Source organism: Artibeus jamaicensis, unplaced genomic scaffold (genome assembly GCF_021234435.1).
Source record: "Artibeus jamaicensis isolate MK-2021 breed Jamaican fruit bat unplaced genomic scaffold, CSHL_Jam_final contig_240, whole genome shotgun sequence".
NCBI classification, from domain to species: domain Eukaryota; kingdom Metazoa; phylum Chordata; class Mammalia; order Chiroptera; family Phyllostomidae; genus Artibeus; species Artibeus jamaicensis.
This window is the reverse complement of record NW_026521506.1, coordinates 19,934,079-19,942,173: the sequence shown is the minus strand read 5'-3', so window position 1 is coordinate 19,942,173 and position 8,095 is coordinate 19,934,079.

Below are 8,095 nucleotides of genomic sequence, written 5' to 3'. Positions count from 1 at the left end.
TCCATTTCTTGCAGTGGTCTTTTCCTCAGAATTCTACAGATCTAGGACCAATGACTTGCAGATGGAGTGCAGTTCTGGTAAGGGCGTATTTATACAGACACACTGTGATAACCTGCTTCAGATTTCTCTGCCAGTTCTTCGTCTGCCCTGAAGACAGAAATTTCCCATTTCTGGATTAGGACTTTACCAGTAGTAAAGCTGGGATTCCTAGTAGAACATATCTGTTCATCTGGTTTTAGGGGGCTGGGCTTCCTGGGATAGCTATAGCTAGGTGGGTTCCCTGTGGAATCCAGATTCTTAGTCTCTGAGAAACTACCTTATTGTTGCCTGAATTTACACACGATTGGGGTTGAAATTTGGACACCCAAAGTTCATTTTCAGTGGGGAAAAGACTTTTCCACTATTCGTGTCCAGTTCATTTTAAGGACATTTTTAAAAGCCCCACAATGCCTAGAAACCACTTTGGTCCCCAGAAGGTGGATGGGAAGCATAGACTTGGAGAGCAAAAAGAAAAATAGGACTTGAGCACAGTTTTCTATAGAAGAATATGGTGACATTTCTTATCTTTTTTTGTTGTTGTTTTTTGGAGTAGAGTGTCTAGTGATGCAAAAGTTTACATTTTATTTTGGTCTATAGTATTGATTTGTGTGGGTAGATATTTTCTGGAAAAGGAAGTGGCATATTTGTGTAAGGAGCCTGGAAGTCTTCTACGAATGAGGCATGAGGCGTTGGACTCAAGTTCTTCATTCTCTGATATGCAAAGTTGTTAAAGCCTGTTTGGGGGGGCCAAAGGCCTTGGGGAACATGTGAAAAATTTGGATACAAAGAAGTAGAAAGAGTTGAGAGTTGCTTCCTCTTAGAGCCCTCTGTCCTTTTGTTTCCACACTGGTTGTAGTCTAGGCTTGCTGCATACCTCTTTTGCTAGATTTTCCTTTGCTTATGCATCTCTATTGGATCACTACTTCCTAAATTCCTGGTCTTCCTCCTAAATTCCTGGTCTTCTTCTTTCTTTTCTTTTGCATATTTTAAGTAATATTTTTTCAAATATTTTATCTATTTATTTTTAGAGAGAGGGGAAAGGAAAGAGAAAGAGAGGGAGAGACATCAGTGTGTGGTTTCTTCTCATGTGGCCCCCACTGGGGACCTGGCCTGCAACCCAGGCATATGCCCTGACTGGGAATTGAACCGGTGACCCTTTGATTGGTAGCCCACACTCAATCCACTGAGCCACACCAGCCAGGGTGCTTTTGCATTTTTTGATAAAGTTTTTATTTATATATTTTTGGAGAGCAGGGAAGGGAGAGAGAAAGAGAGGGAGAGAAACATCAATGTGTGGTTGCTTCTTGCACGCCTCCTACTGGAGACCTGGCTGGCAACCCAGGCATGTGCCCTGACTGGGAATCCAACCAGCGACCCTATCTTTCTTAATATACTTCTTCATTTTGAGGGAATGCATTCTTTAGTAACTTCCTAAGAAAATATTATGAGTGATAAGTTTCTAAAATATTATTTGCATGTCTCAGAATATCTTTAGTACACCTTCATATGTATTTAACACTTTGGCTCAGTAAAGAATTCTGGGACATTAGAGCAAGATGGAGGTGTAGGTAGACACACTTTGTTTCCTTGCATATCCAAAGAAGGACAACAACAAATTTAAAAACAAAAACAGCCATAATTGCAGAAAATCTGACTGTATGAAAGTCTGACAACCAAGGAGTTAAAGAAGAAACATTCATTCAGACTGGTAGGAGGGGCGGAGATGGGGACCTGGAGCAGAGAGGACTTGCTGCAAGGTGCTGACTGGAGGACCTGGAGGACAAGGTAGCAGCTGGCAGACCAGGCAGTCCCACATTTGCATGCAGATAAACTGGGAGGTACAACTGGAGAGTGAGATAGACCATGCAACCCAGGGTTCCAGCGTGGGGAAATAAAGCCTCAAAATCTCTGACTGAAAAAAACCTATGGGTGTTGAGGTGGCAGTGGGAGAGACTCCCAGCCTCACAAGAGAGTTTGTTGGAGACACCCACAGGGTCCTAGAACAGACACAAACCCACCCACCTGGGAATCAGCATAAGAAGGGCCCGATTTGCTTGTGAGTAGCAGGGGAAGTGACTGAAAGCCAGAGAAAATGGGACAACTATAATAGCATAATCAATAAAATGTACTTAAAAGAAAAAAATTAAAAATGATCATCATCTTCTCTTATAACATGTTCCTCCCAGGAGAAGCTCAGATGAGGCTGTTCTGTCCTGGCTTAAGTGCCTCAAGATAGGATGACTGAAAAAGAAGGTTGTGAGTAGAATAAATTACCATCAGAAAGGAGATATAGGATCCTAAGAAAAGAAATCTGGTCTGGATTGAAAGGCAAGAGGGAAATGAAGAGAACTCAAATCAGAGAAAAGGAGGTGGTCAAGTTCAAGAGGAATCTCTGGGAACTGGGCCTAAGAACATCTGTATTCCACCCTTCTCTTGTCATCAACCCCCACTATAACTTCCTTCTTTCCCCAGCCCTTTTATTTTAATACACACACTCTGCCCTAAGTTTATTCCATCAGAGGCCTCTGGAAACAGACCAAAGTTACAAACAGTCTCCAAGAGAAGAACTAAATGACTAGGAAACACAAAAAGGTGTTTAGCCTCACAAATAACCCAGAATCAGCCATTTCACCAACAGGAAGAGACCTTGGAAGGGTTTTACACCGAGGGAGGTCCTCAGAACACTTTGAAAATGAATGTATCTCTGATTTGAAATTTTACTGCAGGATATACTTCTATACTCACTCTCAAGATTAGATTTTTAAAATAACAGTGTTCTAAGGAGAAAAAATATTTTTAGTTAAAAAATATCAAGGTTTCAATATTTATATATGAAAACTTAACCCTGGCTGGTATGGTTCAGTGGATTGAGTGCCAGCCTGCAAACCAAAGGGTCACCAGTTCCGTTCCCAGTTAGGGCACATGCCTGGGTTGTGGGCCAGGTCTCCAATAGGGGGTGTGCAAGAGGCAACCACACACTGATGTTTCTCTCCCTCTCTCCCTCTCTTCCCTTCTCTAAAAATAAAGAAATAAAATCTTTTTTATTTCTTTATAATAAAGGAATAAAAGAAATAAAAAAGGATCAACCAATGAATGTGTAAATAAGTGGAATAACAAATTGGTCTCTCTCAAATCAATGAATAAAAAAATAAATTAAAATCCTTCTTTACAAAAACTATTTGGTTTATTTGTTACTATCAGTTAAAAGATGAAAAAATGAAAAAGAATGCATTGTGTCCTCAGAACAGAGCAAAGTTTCAAGCAATCACTTCCTGTAACAAACAGCAGAAATTAAAATATTTGCTTCTGAAACTGTGTTTTCCTCGGAAAGCAGTTTTTGCTGTTAAAATGGCAACAAATGGAAACTTTAAAGGATAGTAACATGAAATAATGTTTCTGTGCAATTTCCTGAGAAAGTGTAAACTTTAGGTCAATGTCAGGGTCTGTAATAGCATTAATTCATTAGCCTGTTTGATTTTACTTATCTCAGACAGTCAAAGAGGCTCCCCAGCATTAACATGAATTTCTGGGTTTATTTGTGCAGCTAGAAGGTATCATGATGCCAATTCACAGTTAAATGAGATTATATGTACCAATAATAATGCATTACTTGGGATTATTTTGGTTGCAAGTGATAGAAACTCAACGATAAATGGGTTTAAGCAGAGAAGATAATTTATTGATCTATATAACTGAAAACTCCAGGAGGTGGAGTTTTTGGGGGGCATGGCTAAATCTAGATGTTCACGGAACTGCTTTTTAAAGATTTTATTTATTTATTTTTAGAGAGAGGGGAAGGGAAGGAGAAAGAGAGAAACATCACTGTGTGGTTGACTCTCATGCGTCCCCTGTTAGGGACCTGACCTGCAACCCAGGCATGTGCCCTGACTGGGAATCAAACTGGTGACCCTTTGGTTCACGGGCCCGTGCTCAATCCACTGAGCTACACCAGCCACGGCTCATGTAACTGCTTTTATTGCACTGGTTCCATTCTTAGGCAGGCTCTGTTTACAGCCCCAGGTTTTCCTCAACCCTGTAACTTACAATTCTATTGAAGAATTATTCTCCTTTTCACTATTTCCAGAAAGCCCTGGGATGGTGTCTTGCAGGTTTAAACCTATCACAGTGGCAAACCCCTGTGCACTAATTTACTACGCCACTTTCCTACTCTGGACTGGGGATGCTGGTAGGGTGAACATGTATTTGAGATTATACTGAATAGGGATAATCCAATAGTCAAAGATCATGAATGCTTTCTTATGTTCATAAAATTTTTTTAAGAAAGTAATTTAAAAATTAGACTTTTTATTTTAAGGTAATTGTAGATTTTTTTATTATCATATAGCATTTTTATTTTTTATTTTATTTTATATATTTTTTAAATTTTTATTTACTTATTTTTCAAGTACAGTTTTCTGTCTATTTCTCCCATCCCAGCCCAACCCACCCCGTGCTCCCCACCTCCCTCCCATTTCCACCCCCCTTAGTTCTTGTCCCTGTGTCCATACTTGTTTCTCCAAATCCCTCCCCTTCTTTCCCCTTAAATTCCCTCCCCTCTCCCCTCTGGTCACTGTCCCCCTATTCTCTATTTCAGTGTCTTTTGTTTTTATTCTGCTTGCTTGTTTGTTTTGTTGTTTAGCTTCCTGTTAAAGGTGAGATCATATGGTATTTGTCTTTCAACCCCTGGCCTATTTCACTCAGCATAATGCTTTCCAGTTCCATCCATGTTGTTGCAAAGGGCAGTAGCTCCTTCTTTCTCTCTGCTGCATAGAATTCCATTGTGTATATGTACCACAATTTTTGGATCCATTCAATTACTGATGGGCACCTAGGTTGCTTCCAACTCTTGGCTATTGTAAATTGTGCTGCTATGAACATTGTGGTGCATAGGGTCTTTGAAATTGATGTTTTAGGATTCTTGGGATATAATCCTAGCAGTGGAATTGCTGGGTCAAAAGGCAGGTCAATTTTTATTTTTCTGAGAAAATTCCATACTTTTTTCCTTAATGGTTACACCAGCCTGCAATCCCACCAGCAGTGAACTAGGGTCCCCTTTTCCCCACACCCTCTCCAACATTTGTTGTTTGTTGCTTTGTTTATGATAGCCAAAAATGGACAGATCTTCCAAACAAAATATCAACAAAGGTATTGCGGCATTAAACACCGCCCTAGATGAAATGGACTTAACTGATATATATAGAACCAAAGAAGCTAAATGCACATTCTTTTCAAATGCACATGGAACAGTCTCAAAGATAGACCACAGGATAGGACACAAAACGAGCCTTAACAACATTCAAGAAAATTGAAATCATACCAAGCATTTTCTCTGACCATAAGGGACTGAAACTGGAAACCAACCCCAAAGGAAAAAACCTAAACACCCAAAATCATGGAGACTGAATGGTATGCTATTAAACAATGAATGGGTCAAGAATGAAATTAGGGAAGAAATCAAAAAGTTCCTGGTAATTGTAGATTTAAAAGCAGTTGTAAGAAGTAATACAGAGAGCTCTCATGTACCCTTCACCCAGTTTTCCCGAATGGCAACATTTTGCAAAACTATAGTTTAATATCACGACCAAGATGATGACACTGATACAATCAAGACACAGAAGAGTTCTATCAGCACAAGAAAATATCATTAGAAAGAAATTATTAATAATTCATTTATAGGTATATTGTATCATAATTTATGAACCCTGCTATTGTTTGACATGCAGATTGTTTCCTCTTGGGACTGTAATAAATAATGCTATAGAAACATCCTTGTATATAAATCTTTGCCAAAATCTCTGATTATGTCTGTAGGAGAAATTCCTTGAAGGAGGTTTGTTGAGTCAAGGGATACATACACTTTAAAGTTCTCAATACTAATTGTCAAGTTGCTTTCCAGAAAGGTTGTACCAACTTATACTCCTGCAGTACATGAAAGTTCTTGGCTCATCACATCAACTAATGTCAAGTGTTTAAAAAGTCTTTGCCAACTGATGAGTGAGAAATATTTTGGGATTGTTTGGCTTTTTAAATAATTATTGAAGCTGAGCATTTATATATATTAGGTTTCTTACTGTTATTCTCCTGAGAGTTATGTTTCTATCTTTTGACAATTTTTATGACATTTTCTTCCATTTTAAAAGATTTTATTTCTTTATTTTTAGAGAGACGGGAAGGGAAGGAGAGATAGAGGGAGAGAAACATCAATGTGTGGTTGCCTCTCATGCATCCCCTGCTGAGGACCTGCCCATAACCTAGGCATCTGCCCTGACCTGGAATCGAACTGGGGACCCTTTGGTTCACAGGTAGGTGCTCAATCCACTGAGCCACAGCAGCCAGGGGATTTTCCTTACATTTTCTTACTAATTTATGAATACTCTTTGCATGTTAAGGATATTTTAAAGAGCTTTATTGTGATAAAATTAAAATAACCATGCATTTTACTCATTAAACTCTACAATTCAATGGCTTTTAGTATATTCACAGAATTGACCACCTATCAGCACAATTTTAGAACATTTCATTACTCTAGGAAAAAATAACTCTAATCCCCTTTGTTGTTATCCCCAATCCCTCCATCCTCCCCATTCCCTGGCAACCACTATTCTCTTTTTTATCACTATATTGCCTATTATAGACATTTCATATAAATAGGATCATAAAATGTGTGGTCTTTTGTGACTGGCACCATTCACTTAACTATATTGTTTTCAAGGTTCATCTATGTTGTAGGATGTACCTGAATTTTATTCACTTTAAAGTCAAACAATATTTCGTTGTATGGATATACATGCTACAAGACAACTTAAATGTCTACCAACAGATACATGGATATCCAACATTTTGTTTATCCATGTATCTGTTGGTAGACATTTAAGTTGTTTCAACCTTCCTACAATTGTGAATAGTACTGCTGTAAACACTTGTGTACGAGTCTCTGTGTGGGTACATTTTCATCCCTCTTGGGTAGATACCTTGCAGTGGAATTGTTGGGGTTATGTGTTAACTCTAATTTTTTGAGGAACTGCCAGACTATATTCCATGGTGACTGCACTATTTTACACTCCCATAAACAATGAATGAAGGTTTCATTTTTTTTACATTCTTGTCAACATTTGTCATTTTGTCTTTTTAAAAAATTGTAACCTGCCCTGGCAGGTGTGGCTCAGTGGATTTAGCACCAGCCTGTGAACCAAAGGGTCACCGGTTTGATTCCCAGTCAGGGCATATGCCTGGGTTGCGGACCAGCTCCCCAGTAGGGAGTGTGTGAGAGGCAACCACACATTGATGTTTCTCTCCCTCTCTTTCTCCCTCCCTTCCCCTCTCTAGAAATTAATGAATAAAATCTATTTTAAAAAATAAAAAATAAAATAATTATAACCCTTCTAGAGTTTATGAAGTGGTATTGCATTGTGGTTTTGACTTGCATTTACCTGATGGCTAATGATGTTGAGCATCTTCCCATGCACTTCTCCCTTCTCCATCATTTATACATTATCTTTAGACAAATGTCTGCTTAAATCATTTGCTCATTTTTAACTTACTTTATTTGTCTTTTTATCTTAAATGTGTAAGAGTTCTTTATATATTCTGGACACTAGACTCTTGTCAGACATATGATTTTCAAACATTTTCTCCCATTCTGTGAGTTGTCTTTTCAGTTTCCTTATAATGTTTTTTACATGCATTAAAAATGTTTTTAATGAAATCTACTTTATGTAGTTTTTCTTTTCCTGCCTGTGCTTTAAGAAATTATTGCCTGCTCTGGATGGGTAGCTCAGTGGGTTGGAGCATCGTCCCAATGTACCAAGGTTGTGGTTTGATCCTTGCTCAGAGTACACGCAGGAATCAACCAGTGAATGTGTGGAACAGCAAATGGATGTTTTTCTTCTCTCTCTCTCTCCCTTCCTCTCTTTCTCTCTAAAGTAAATAAAATGTTTAAAAAACAATTGTCCATTCAATTCATGGTCATTCATATTTATCCCTTTGTTTTCTCTAGTAGTTTTGTAATTTTAACACATTTAGATTGTTGATCTACTTTGAATAATGTTTGTGTATG